We start from the raw sequence: 12692 nt of genomic DNA, 5'->3' as shown, positions 1-12692 counted from the left end.
GAAAATGAACACAAGTGAATGGTTAAACGATAGGAAATAACAGAGAAAGGGTTAACCAGTGAACGTCTATTATTATTCGCATAAACTACTCTACGTGACTAAATAACGGCTGACGCGACAATTAACGTGTCAAGTATAGTCCTCGCGCGGCAAGAAGGCACCACCGTGTTTACGTTCCCCCTCTCACTGCCCCATCGACGTAGTGAGAGGGGGAATGTAACCACAACGCTGCCTTTTCACCGCGTAAGGATTGAAACTAAGGATCGTACTATGCGTGGTTTTAGTAACTAACCCGTTAAAGCAAGAATATGAGGATTCGATTTTTGTCGAATTGTAACGCGACAATCTGTACGTACATTAAACGTGAAATATTTCGTCGTGTCTATTTTCTACGGCTTTGTGTCGAAATTAATCCATCTTTTGTTACCGTCGCTGTCATTCAACAGACTCGAAAGAGAGCGAAAGAGAACGAGAGAGAAAGGACGAGAGCGAAATATCACGGAAGCTGGGTTAAGTTCGCGCGGCCGGTGAAAGAATCTCCAGCTTTTTTTTTCGAGAGAGAGAGAATTAAAACGTTTTTAGCGGTGGCGGTACAGAAGCGATATTTGAATTTAGAGAGCGGTGGAAAGCGATGGAAGCCCGGGCTCCGCATAATACGTCCGGTAAAACGTTCGCTTTTTCGCGATGCGTTCGTGGGACAGAGTGGGGCTTAATTGCTAAACGTTAGGCTGGTAAAATGTATTTCGGGGCCGGGGCTCGCGCGCGCGCGCGCGCGGCGCCGCTATTGGAAAGTTTCGGGCTCGCTTTGACGGATATTCGACACGGAAACAAGCTCGAGGAGAAATCGGAGTGCGAGCTGTTCGTGTACGGGTTAACGATCGCGTTTCGAGGTCTCCGAGCTGCGTGCCGCGCGTTCCAAGCCCTCGCGTTAGACAAATATAAAATGCTTCGACCGCCCCGAAACTATTTCACGGTATTGGCCGTGTGTACTTGGTACGCGGCTGGTTAATAGTTCGAAAAATGAAATATTCGAACCAATTAAGCGCGAAGGCGGTCGTTCTAGTTATTAACTTGCGAATTTAGAATATAAAAAGGAACTGTTCTTATTCTTTGCAACAAATGTATCATTATTTTACTTATTTATTTTAAATTCTTTCTTACTTTTTACTTTTTATAAATTTATATTATTTTAGTTCTGAGAAACACCGATAACACTCTATAAATCAATTCTCCCTTATTTTTAATAAATACTTAACAAAATCGATTCTTTGTTGCATCAATTTTTCACGGTAGCATCATATTTGACACATGAGGTTGGGAAAATAAGGTCGAGAGTTAAACTGGAAAGAGTGAATAACTCCGGCGGGAAATTGAAAGCACCGCGCTCTCATCGAAATCAAAGCGCAGGTTACCGCGACATAGAGCGAGAGGGTGCACGGATCTCAAGGAAATTTTCTCAGCAATTAACCTTGATCGGTTTTTATTTGGCCCGGTTGCCTCCGCTCGGACCCGCTCCGCCGCGCTCGGCGGCTCGCCCTTTGTCCCCGCGCGAGTCGCGCCGCGCCGGCTTCACCACCGCTTCCTATTCCGTTTTAACATCGCTCGGGGAGAAATTATATCGCTCTGTCGCTAGTTTCTGTCTATACAGGTGTTGTGTAGTTACAGTGGCTCCCGTTCCGCTTTTCTATAGCTGAAGTCCCGGCGTCTTTTCAGCCGCTTTTAGAGCGGGGAAACGCCTGGAAACGCGACGTGTCGCGGATTCACGCTGTCCTGGAAACTGACGCTCTCTCTCGCTCTCTTTCTCCCCCCCCCCCTCTCTCTTTCACTCCGTTTCCTAGCGGATTCTCTCCCTCCCGCGACCGCGTGCAGGAGAGCCGGTAGGTCGCGAAAGGTCTTAGGAAAGGCGAGAAGACGAGCCCCGTTTTCGCGGCTCGTTTGGAGCGGCGCGACGACGCTGGTTTATGAACGAGCGGAAATCGAGCGAACCGCCGCAGATGGAATCCTTGATAACGACAGATTTACGGCGCACCGTGGAATCTAGGAAATCGCGGCGCGAACTCTACACCCTTTGCCGAAAGAATGCTTCGACGATCGTTAAGTTAACATCGTAATTATCGGGGACATCGTGGAACTCCGCGTTCTTTCCGCTGAACGGGCGTGTTCAGCGGAAATTGCAGTTTTGTTTAACGCTAGGTTTACGGAGTAATAAAAGCAGCCGTTTTATATATGTTTATGAAAGTAACGATTTATTCTAATCGATAATGCGATCGATAAATGAATAAATATAAATAATTGTAGTAAATATAATCGATAAATAAGCAATAAATGTATCTTGAAAATCTGAATGATAGTACGTTAACGAATCAGTGACCCGTCATTTTGACGGATTCCGTAAATCTGGTGTTAACTTTGCGAATTTTCTGCGAAAAAATTGTGATACCTTCTGCAGCCGTATTTACAAGATTTATTTATTCATGTATGAATAATGTTTAAGCAATTTTTCTAGAAACTTCGCCGACGCTAATATCCAGAATTAGGCCTTAAAAAATTTTTTTCTTTTTATAAAGTAGAGTATAAGGCTGCAAAGTATGTATTTATTATTTTTAAACAGTGTGTGGCTGTATGTATTTCTTTTCTCTTACTCTTTTATAATTATAAGAGGTATATATTATAAGAGGTATATTATACATTTAGTAGGTTATAATGTACTGTTCTAATCCAAGGAGTTACTTGTCTCAAATCACAGAAAAGAATGAAACGTAACGACCGCGTCATCGTCTGTCTCCTCGAGCGGCATTATCCGAAGCAGTCTCTTCGATGGTACCACGGTACAAATCGGCTGCCCCTCTTCCATTTTGCAACAAAACGGTTCGGCGCTTCTCCCGAGCGTTCCGATCCGGTAGAGCAACGCTTACATGCCGGTAATGAAGCGAAACCGGCGTAGAGCAAATAAATTTCAATGCGTCCGCTCATCGAGTCCGCGAAACAGGGGAGAGGGAGGCATTCGCGCGTTTGCCAGCAGTGGTGGGGGGGCACGCTCGCTAGCGGATTTCCAAGCGAGGCGGTAGCGCAGAGATTGCGTTCGCGTGCCCCGAGCAAGCGTCCCGGGAACAATATGCGGCCGTAGGATAAATTCCGGCGCGCGATGGCGAGTCTTGAAAGCCGCGCGAGGGGACTCGCGGCAGCGGACGCACGCGGGACGCACGGGAGAGACCTTATCGCCGCGCTCTTAATAAATTTCTGGAACATGCGCGAAGCTGGGTGTCCGACCGCGCGCCCACGAGGGGCGAACGCTTTTATCAGCCCGCTCGCGTCCGCTCGTCGACCATTTTTTGACTTTCAGATGAGCCCCCCTCCACTCCCCCCCGACCCATGAATATTTTCCGCGACACCGCGTTATTGAACGCGCACTCCTACCGGATACCTACTGTTTCAAACGATCCCGAAAAACGGGTAATTGCCGTGTGGCAAAGCCGGCGTTACCATGGATTTTTTTACGTAACGCGTTTTCGCGAACCGGAAAAGCGAGGCCGGGGAAACAGTCCGGGGGGCGATCAACTGTTCCCGTTAGAACGGCGCCCGTTAACCGTAACGTAGGCGATCGAATTAGTCTCGCTTTTCCTCGATTTCCGCTCCCCTTTCTCTCTCTCTCTCTCTCTATTTCTCTCTCTCTCTCTCTCTCTCTCTCTCTCTAATTCCTATCTCTATCTCTCTAAAGGTAAATTGTGATTTTGCCCTTTGGATGTGTATTCCTGAAAAAAGGATCCGGTTTAGCAATGCGAGAATTAAATGCTTTTTTCTAATTTTTTTAAATACAGAACTAACAGTTATATTGTCGCAGGATTTTTAGGGAGATTAAAGCGAAATCTTCAAGCGGCACGAGATAATTTTATTAATCGAATTTTCGTTACTTGTTACTAAATAATGATATATGACATACACTAGAAAGCAACGAATTAAAAGTTTCCTTAAACGTATACCTTTAAGCTGGGATTGAAGCTGTTTTAATTAAAAAAGATTGCAATTTTTAGCGTTTGTAAGCAAAGTTTGCTTTTCATGGTACACAATTTCAGCTTAGAAGCATTATTGAAAAATATTGTACACGAACTTCGGGTTCAATCTCTGGGCAAAGTTGCAACGAAAATAGCTGGCTTTGTTTCTGGTCAATTAGTTGATTAGTTTTTGACTTACCGAGCTCGTGAATTAAAAATCTTTATCGAGAATAACGCGTTTAAAGTTTTCGGTATGATTTTAAGATATTTTCAGTTTAAAATTCGATGGAAAAAATTACTCAACTTTTTCCAAAGTCGTACAATAAAAAATTACAACTAGATATGTGGTGATTGAATAAAAAAATGTATTCAATCATTTCCTACAAAAATGGCTCCATGATAAAAAAAAAAAAAACATTAAAATAAAAATCATGGAACCTTCTCTAAACCATTCTCTAAAGTTGGCGTTAACTCCACCACTCTCGCCTCCGTCGTGATGTGATCTCGTTGGCAGTTCGACCTCGAAGCTACCGCAAGAGAAGGAAAATGCCGAGATGGATCGCGCGCCGTTCCCGGCGGCGAACCTAACGAGTTCACGGAAGAAGTTGAACGGTGCGGGGGGATGGTCCAGGAGGCCGGCCACGCCGGCGATATATCTTATCGATAACAGGGGCGATCGTCAGCAGAGCAGAAGCGTTAATACAGAGCGCGCAGCGGCGGCGGCGGCGGCGGTGTCAGCCGACCGCCTCGCAAATGGAACCATAACTTATCAATGACTCGTCGACTCGGCGGTTATGGTCGAATAATCTAAACCGCGTCGATTGATCAGGCCGCATCGCAATGCCGCGGTCGCTGCATTAACGCTATGGAACGCCATGAGAGAGCCGCAGGCCTCGGGCGGCCCACGGAACGCCGCAATTATGCGGGGAGAGCGCGTGACTTTCCGTGACCAAACGAGACCGTAAACGACCCTCATCGTCCAACGATCGCGCCGCCTCCATCGGCCGACCATTTCGTGACGAATCGGCGCGGAAAGAACGGAAGGGAGAGGGAGAGAGAGAGAGAGAGAGAGAGAGAAAGAGAGCTTACGAACCGCGGAGTCGGAGCTGATGAATGTTAAACGGGGATCGTTGCTCGATAGGAGGACGCGGCAGTTTAATAATGCAGAAAGGGCAAACTGTTTCCTAGGATCTTGAACCGGAAAGGACCGGGAGCCGGCGTCGCGTGGACTCGTCTCGAGCAGATTACGGTTTAATCTCGGAGCGAGTTACAGCGAATTTCAAATTCTAATGGCCGGAACTTTTGCGCCCGGTCTCTCTAATCGGAGCGAACGGGGCGCGGGGGCTAGGACCGGCAAGTACACCCTCGCGACCTTGGCTACACCACCACCACCCCCCTTCCCTCGTCGGCACGACGATTCGCGCGCGTCGGAGAAACACGCTCGAAAGTCGGCGAGAATTCTACCGAAGTGCTGGCGCGCGCTTAAACGGTCGTCGTCGCCGGCGCGCGCGTTCAACGGCGCAACATTTGAGCGACGTCAGGCGGTTTATTAAAACTGCGTTTACGGCGGAACGGCGACGCCGACGACGGCCAACTTCTCCGTTCCACTATTTTCCTTCATTTGCCGAATTGTGGATGCCGGTCTGACGACGTTCGGAGGCGTTGCGCCCGTTGGATACGCGACGAAGTATTTATCCTGGCTCTATTCATCGCGACCCGGCCTCGTCGCGATGTTTAACGCGCAGTGTCGGAGACGTCTGTGCAGGAAACGCAACGTCGCGCGCGCGCATCTTTGTTTTCCGAAGCCTTTGTTGCTAAGGATAATTAGCTCAAGTCGATCTCGGCGCGACGGTGCCGGGGAAGTTCGCTGGGAGAACGCGCGAGCTGCTGGGGATGAGCGCGAACAGGGTCGACGAGAACGCGCGCGCGCGCGAGAAGAGGGTAAAAGTAAAAAAGTGAAATTATTGCGCGATCCTTTTGTTTCTTTTAGCTCGCGCTTGTTTAAATTCGCTCGAATTTCCTCGAAAGCGTTGCACGCGGCCGTGTTTTAATTCGGACGAAAATAAAGTTTTATCGTAGAATTGAACGTAAATGTAATTAGTAGACTGCGAATTTTTATGCAATAGAGGTATTGCCTTTATTAATTGCAAGAAACTCGAACTAATAAGTAATAAAATTACTTATCAATAATAAGTAATAAAATTGACATTTTTAAATTCTCTCTCAGCTCGCAACTATCTAATGTTGACATGAATGCATAAAATCTGCAGTCAGACCATTATAAAATATCTATTTTATCATTCTTAATGTTTAGGTTAACAAACTGGAGAATTCAAATATGAATTAAAAAACATGTAAAAAGATATCGTGAGCTGTTGGGTTAATTATACAATATCGAAGCAAATGCCTAGCAAGTTGTCTGCAAATATATAAGAACTTATATTTTTAATGAAATGTAAAGAAAAAAAATTATTTTCACCAACGCAGAAAATTTGCCAAGTATTCGCACAAGAATACCACCATAATCCACCATCGACCTGTAGCAAAAGGTGTTCAGATCTGTTGTAGAAACCCGGGCTCGCCATTCGGGCCAGTAAAGAGAATGCAGAATCGTTGTTTCAGGTCTCTCCGCGAAGACCCCATTCATGACTAATCACCGACAGCGACGGTTTCAAAGCGTGGCGGTAGCAGCAGCAGCATCAGCAGCAGAGAAGATGTCCGCATCTCATACGAACGCCCCCCGGGCGTTTCGACAAATAAGAAAATCTAGCCGGACGAAGATCGAGCGAGGGGGCGACGCCGCTTGTCGCCCCGGCCGCGGCCCGCTATTAATTTCCATCGACGCGGCTTGACAAAACCACTTTGAAAACGTCTCGGAGACAAATAACATCGTCGCTCCTTTGGTAAGAGTGATGCACGGCCGCCATCGCTCCTGCCGGCTCCGCGCCCGGTATCCTGACACGGAATTCCCGAGGTGAAACTACCCTCCAACCCCGGGTTCCTTCCTGCCCTCGGCCCCCCTCTCTTCAACCCCACCGCTCCCCCTTCCCCTCCGCCCTCCGCCGTTCCGACCGCCTCGTTCTCTGGCCCCGTATTTCATTGCTGGTGGGCCGACGCGCGACGCGGCGCGGCGCGGCGCGGCGTGTGTGCGCGTGTAAACGCTTCCTAGTACCACTCGTGGCCATAATTCCGTTTAAGAGCGTCTCTCCGGTAGCAAACATCACGGTGGAAGGACGCGACCAAAGACGACGCCGGGCGACGAGAGGCGACGACGACGACGACGACGATATTCTGTGTCGACGGAAACCGGCACTGTGAACCGCCGCGCGCGCGCGCGCTCGCGCCCCCCGTCGACCTCCCGGAATCTTTTCAGCGAGACGAAAAAAGGGGATGGGGCCGTACGAGAATTGCAGTTTGCGGGATCCAGATAAGCTGAAGCTTCTGACTCCGTGGCTAGGCCTAGCAACTTCATCTCTTCATTTTTCTTCGCCCATTGTTGCGCCGAGAGCTGTGCTCGAGATACATGCGTCCTCTTTCGCGATGCCTTTGCCGTATTAACGTTGGCGCTGCAGAATGCACGTGGTATTCATGGTTTAACCCTTTGCGCTCGAAGCGGATTTAACTGTAAATCTGTAAACAATTTTTATGAATCGTTGTATATTATTTTTATGAGACCAGTTGCATTTTATGCTGGGAAATTGAGTCTTGCGACACGCACTATAGTTTCACTTTGAACAATTTTTGAAGTTTACATTTTGACAACGTAGAAATTATTATTGAATTTGATGTAATAATCTTCATAGTGCCTTAGAGCCATTACACGAGTGTAAAGAGTTAATAATACTAATATTATTATTATATTTAATTAATATATTACATATTATTTAATTAATATATAATAGTAATATTTTAAGCACGTTTATACTATTTGATATAGTATAAGAAGATTGTTCACTTGCAACCCGTAAAGAAATCAATTAAGTTCCTGAGCACTTCGTAATAAATTACAGTTTCTTATTTCAATTATTTTTTAAAGTGTTATATACTTACATATAACACAATAATGCATTTTAATTTAACGTCAAGATAGAAAATTAAATAAATAAATACTGCTAACCAGAAGTCATTTCCTTGGCTCGCGAAGAACCATTCGCGACAAAGTGCATTTGCTAGTCAAGAGAACCATCTTCGAAAACGATATAAATAATTGCAAATGCTTCACCGTCGCGCTCTTTCTCTAAACTCCAGAAAATCATCCTTGCTCCCGAATCCAGCGGATGGAAGCTGAGATCGTAGACACGGGCGGTACGACGAGAGGACCGGTTCAGCGCCGCCGGAAACCTTTCCAGGCCGACGGGAAAAAAGAGGGGCGAGGTAGGGATAATTGTATTTTATGAATTCCTGATAAGCCGAAAACTGTCTTCGAGTCGAGCTCGGAGGGTTGAACAAGGCCGAGCGGGGCGCGAGAGGAGGTCGGAGGTCGGAGGTCGGGAAAGGGGCCGTGGGAGTCGGGAAGGTCGAGGAAAGACGGTGGTCGTCGAGCAGGATACGAGAAGAAGGGATGCCTCGCATAACATCAACATAATTTTCAAGAGCCGCGAGAGGTCGCATTTCCATAATGGGATGCATCGAAAGCTTGGGGCTCGGCTGGCTGGCTGGCTGGTTGGTTGGTTGGTTGGGTGGTTGGTTGGGTGGTTGGTTTGCTTCCACTCCACCCGTTCACCTCGGCACTTCGGTTCCATCGCCTACACACCTACAGCCAGCCGGGGGGACCTCTTCCCTGTTTGTCCCCGTTTCGACTTCTCCCCGCTCTTTCGGCTCGCCCGTCTCGGTTTCGCGCGGTAATCCGCGTCAACCGGCCGCGTCTCGGAGCGCGAACGCCGAAAAGAGGCCAACGCAAACACCAGCCTCCCGCGATTCCGTGATGGATGCGACCCGTTCTTCATCCCCTTCCGCTACCGTCGCGGAGCTTAGTCGGTTTTAACACCGGTCCCGCAGGACCCGTTTCCGGTCCATCTCTCTCTCTCTCTCTCTCTCTCTCTCTCTCTTGGACGCGCCATTCCGAAGGTCCCGAGTCGGCCGCGATTTTCAGCGCGCGTCAGCCCGTGTCCCTCCAGCTGCGCGAGCCCACGGAAATTTATTTCGTCCTGCAAACTCGTCCCTTGCAGTCTTCTCACGATTTTTAATCTCCGCCGATCGAGACGGCAAAGTTTTTCAATATAGACGAAATTTCGTCGTCTCGACGTGTCTCGGCAGGAGGAACTAACTGGACGAAAACTCTGCACTCGTGTTAAAAGACAGCAGATTTTATGTATTTATAGTAAAAACGAAGGGTAGTCGATATATAATATTGTGGCGACAAGGATTTAAAAATTTTGTTAGGCTACCTTTGACTTATCAAAATTATTAAAAGAAGCATTATGTTTTTATTTAATTTTGGTATAATTGTTAGAGAAATATTAATATTTTATCGTATATACATAGTAATGATACATTGTATTTTTTGTCCTAATACTGAGATATATCCCAGATAGCACAAGGGTGTCTTTAAGATGTTTTAAAGACGTCTGGTGTATGACATTCGAGACATCTTTAAGACATCCTGTGGTAGTTTTATGGACGTATTATGGACGTTTTATGAACGTCTTTAAGCAGATTTTTAGGCCTGTCATAGGCAGTTTGAAGATCGTTTGCAGACAGTTTGTAGCAAAAGTTTTTTATTATTACCTGAATAAGAAATAGAGCTTAATTTTAGAACGTGAGACATTCAGACCTAAAGTGGACGTAAAACGAACGTCTTTAAGACGTCCAATACTTATTGAAACGTCTAAATAATGAAATTGAAAGAAAAAGGCATTTCAAGTTTTACTTTCGCCATAATAATTTGGTTTTCAAAAATTAACTTCATTAAATTTTGTGCTAATATATATTGAAATAAAATAAAATAAATATAATAAAAAAGAAATCTATATAAATATCAATATTTTTTCAGCAACACCTAAAGAACGAATGATAATTAATGTTTTCGCCATATCTATTTAAAAATACATCAGTATTGCATTACCCACACAATATGTACTACCCATTATAAAATACTATAATATCTCCAAATCACTTTCTTTCTTTTCTTAAATGTCTCAGCATTGTTTTAGAACAGCGAATACGACGAGCATCGACTTTTTGCGAAATTAAGCCGGGAGTTTTGTCTACTTAATTAGCACGAAACGGTAGCACCACAGGCTCGTATACGTTTCAGCGTCGAAACGGACTGACACGCGATGCAAGATTCTGTCGAAACTAAGTTCCGCGGCGCCTCTACGCTAGGCACTAACTGTCGGCGTGCAAGAATGACGAGCGGATGGAACTTTCGCATAGATCGCCGGACTTCCGATTAACAGCGCCCCCGTAGCGCAAACACCCGGCATCCGGCACGCGAGGAAGAAACCCGCGTCCGTGACGGAATGCCGGGAAATCGTAAAACGGCTTTAAATCAATCGGCTGGAACGCCGGGGAGCCTCGTATTTCAAGTCGCGAAATCAATGACGGAAGTTCCGGCGCCGTTGCGCGCCTGAGTCGTCAAAGTCGGCGGAAATTGACGCATGGTTATGGTTCCTCGTAAGACGCTGTTCGCACGTAGCAATCTGATTGAAATAGAATATCCGTCGGATCTTCGTTACCTTTGCGAGGCCAAGCGACGACGCGCGAATAAACCCCCTTGTAACGTGATCTCGCTCGCTCGGTTGGTTGATTAGCACTTCGTCGTCTTTTATGGATTCTTTAATAAAACCAGACGGTTTTTGTCTTTCTGTAGTATAGACTAATATGTTGATTACTGTGCTCGTTAATGTGTTATCTATAGTTTCACAAATCAAACAGCATTTTACTACATAACACAGTTCTTGAAATATCTATATTTTTTGTTGATGTGTTTTATGTGAATTTATTCTTGTAATTGAAGTCTATGGAGAACATAAAATGTTTAACGAAATGGACGAAACGATTTTTGAGCAAGTTGAAAAAACAGATAAAACCTTATATCAATTATTTAAATATCGGTTATGAAAATCAAATTTATTGAAAAAAATCAAGATCTCTAATTTAATAATATTATTTTTAAATATGAATCAGGGTTGGCACAGTAATTGATACACAAATCTTATTTTCTTTCCTACGTTTACCAATTGCTGTGCCTTTCACTCGTTTCCGAGTACAATGAACTTTACTACATCCATCGAATACGAGGAATTAAATTTCACTATTCACGTATTTCATTTATTGTTGGAAAATTCAAATTTAAAATAAACGAAAATTACCTTAATACGAATAAGCAGAATCATCCGAGCCGAAACGTTTAAATTGCAAAAATCTCGCGAAGAACTCGCAATAGCTTTCGAAACGGCGAAAAATTCTAAAAACGCCGGGTATACTAAAAACGCTGTCAAACGCTTAAAACTCGAGCTTTTTGAATGGGCTAAAACGCGAAAGCCACGTTTCATCGTGTTTCATTCAAGCAAAGCGTTTGTAATTGAAAAAAAAAATCGCTATGAATAGCAACAGAATGTTCTACAGTTTTGTCGCGAGTTCTAGTGCGAAGGGGTTAAACCCACCAACGATTGAAAATAGAACGTTCCTGCTTATAAAAACAACCAGACTAAATTTATTTGAATACCAGACAGCTTTGCACCATACTATATATTTGTATAAAGATTTAATACATTCCAAGAGAAGGATTCGTAATTGCAAAATGAAAAATACGCAACCTGTCAAAATATGCAATTATCGTCAATAAATTGACGATTTAATGCTAATTATCGTCAATAAATTATAAGAGAAGGGCGCCTAATTAATACTCACTGCCTAATAAACAACTATAACATTGTACAATGCCGCGTCACGTTTCTCAAATTTTTGCGCTCTAAGAACGCGTTGCGCTTTCGAAAACCCATAAAAAGAAACGAAGGTTGCACCGGTCTTGTAGAACAACGCGAACGCGTATCCGCGTAAATTTACTTTATACTGTTATTATTCTAGATTCTACGTAGCCAGCATTTATGCTCGCGGTAAATAAAACTGTGAAATAGTGCGGGGAACGCTTGAAGGAAATTTAAAAAGTCGCGCGTTACGATGATGTAGCGTTTGACGAAATTTATTTAAAAACTTGTTCGTTCTACGTCGAGGGACGTAATAACGCAACGGTAGAATATTTTCAACTTTCCAACGCCTCTTATTTTTTTAATAGAACTGGACATAAATTATCACAGCTTGGAATTATTATTATTATTCTACTACTGTTATTATCATTATTATTATTTTATTATTATTGATATTAGTATTGCTATTCTATCAGTGTTACTGTCATTGTAATTATTCTTTTATTGTTACTATAATTATTATTATTCTATTATTACCAATATCATTACTATCATTACTATTACGTTGGAATTTATAAAAAGATTAATACTAAGAAAACGAAATCAAATTATTGAAAACATCGCGTTACGATACTCTCAGGGTTCGATGTAACAAGGCGTCGTCGCTGGTTCGACGGCAGCCATTTCTCAGGCATCTGTTGACAGTGTCGATTCATCGGGACGTTGATCGATTCGAACAAAGAGTGCCGCGAGAGATCGGGGACGAGGGAAAAAAGTGTACGGATATGATTCGCGACACCGGCTTGCGGCGGACGTGTAATACGTTTAC

The 12692-nt window shown here is 44.6% G+C and overlaps 1 protein-coding gene across 1 annotated transcript in view; it reads right to left on the bottom strand.

Moving 5' to 3' along the window:
• Positions 1 to 10119, bottom strand: part of Mav (TGF-beta domain-containing family member maverick) — a 120786-nt gene extending 110667 nt beyond the window's left edge. Inside the window, exon 1 of the mRNA XM_078192294.1 lies at positions 10108 to 10119. The gene's annotated coding sequence lies outside the window, so the exon portion shown is untranslated. The remainder of the gene's footprint in view (positions 1 to 10107) is intronic.
• Between the last annotated feature and the right edge of the window lie 2573 nt (positions 10120 to 12692).

This window comes from Augochlora pura, chromosome 10 (genome assembly GCF_028453695.1).
Source record: "Augochlora pura isolate Apur16 chromosome 10, APUR_v2.2.1, whole genome shotgun sequence".
NCBI lineage: Eukaryota > Metazoa > Arthropoda > Insecta > Hymenoptera > Halictidae > Augochlora > Augochlora pura.
Note: the sequence above shows the minus strand (reverse complement) of the source record. Positions and strands in the feature narration are given on the sequence as shown.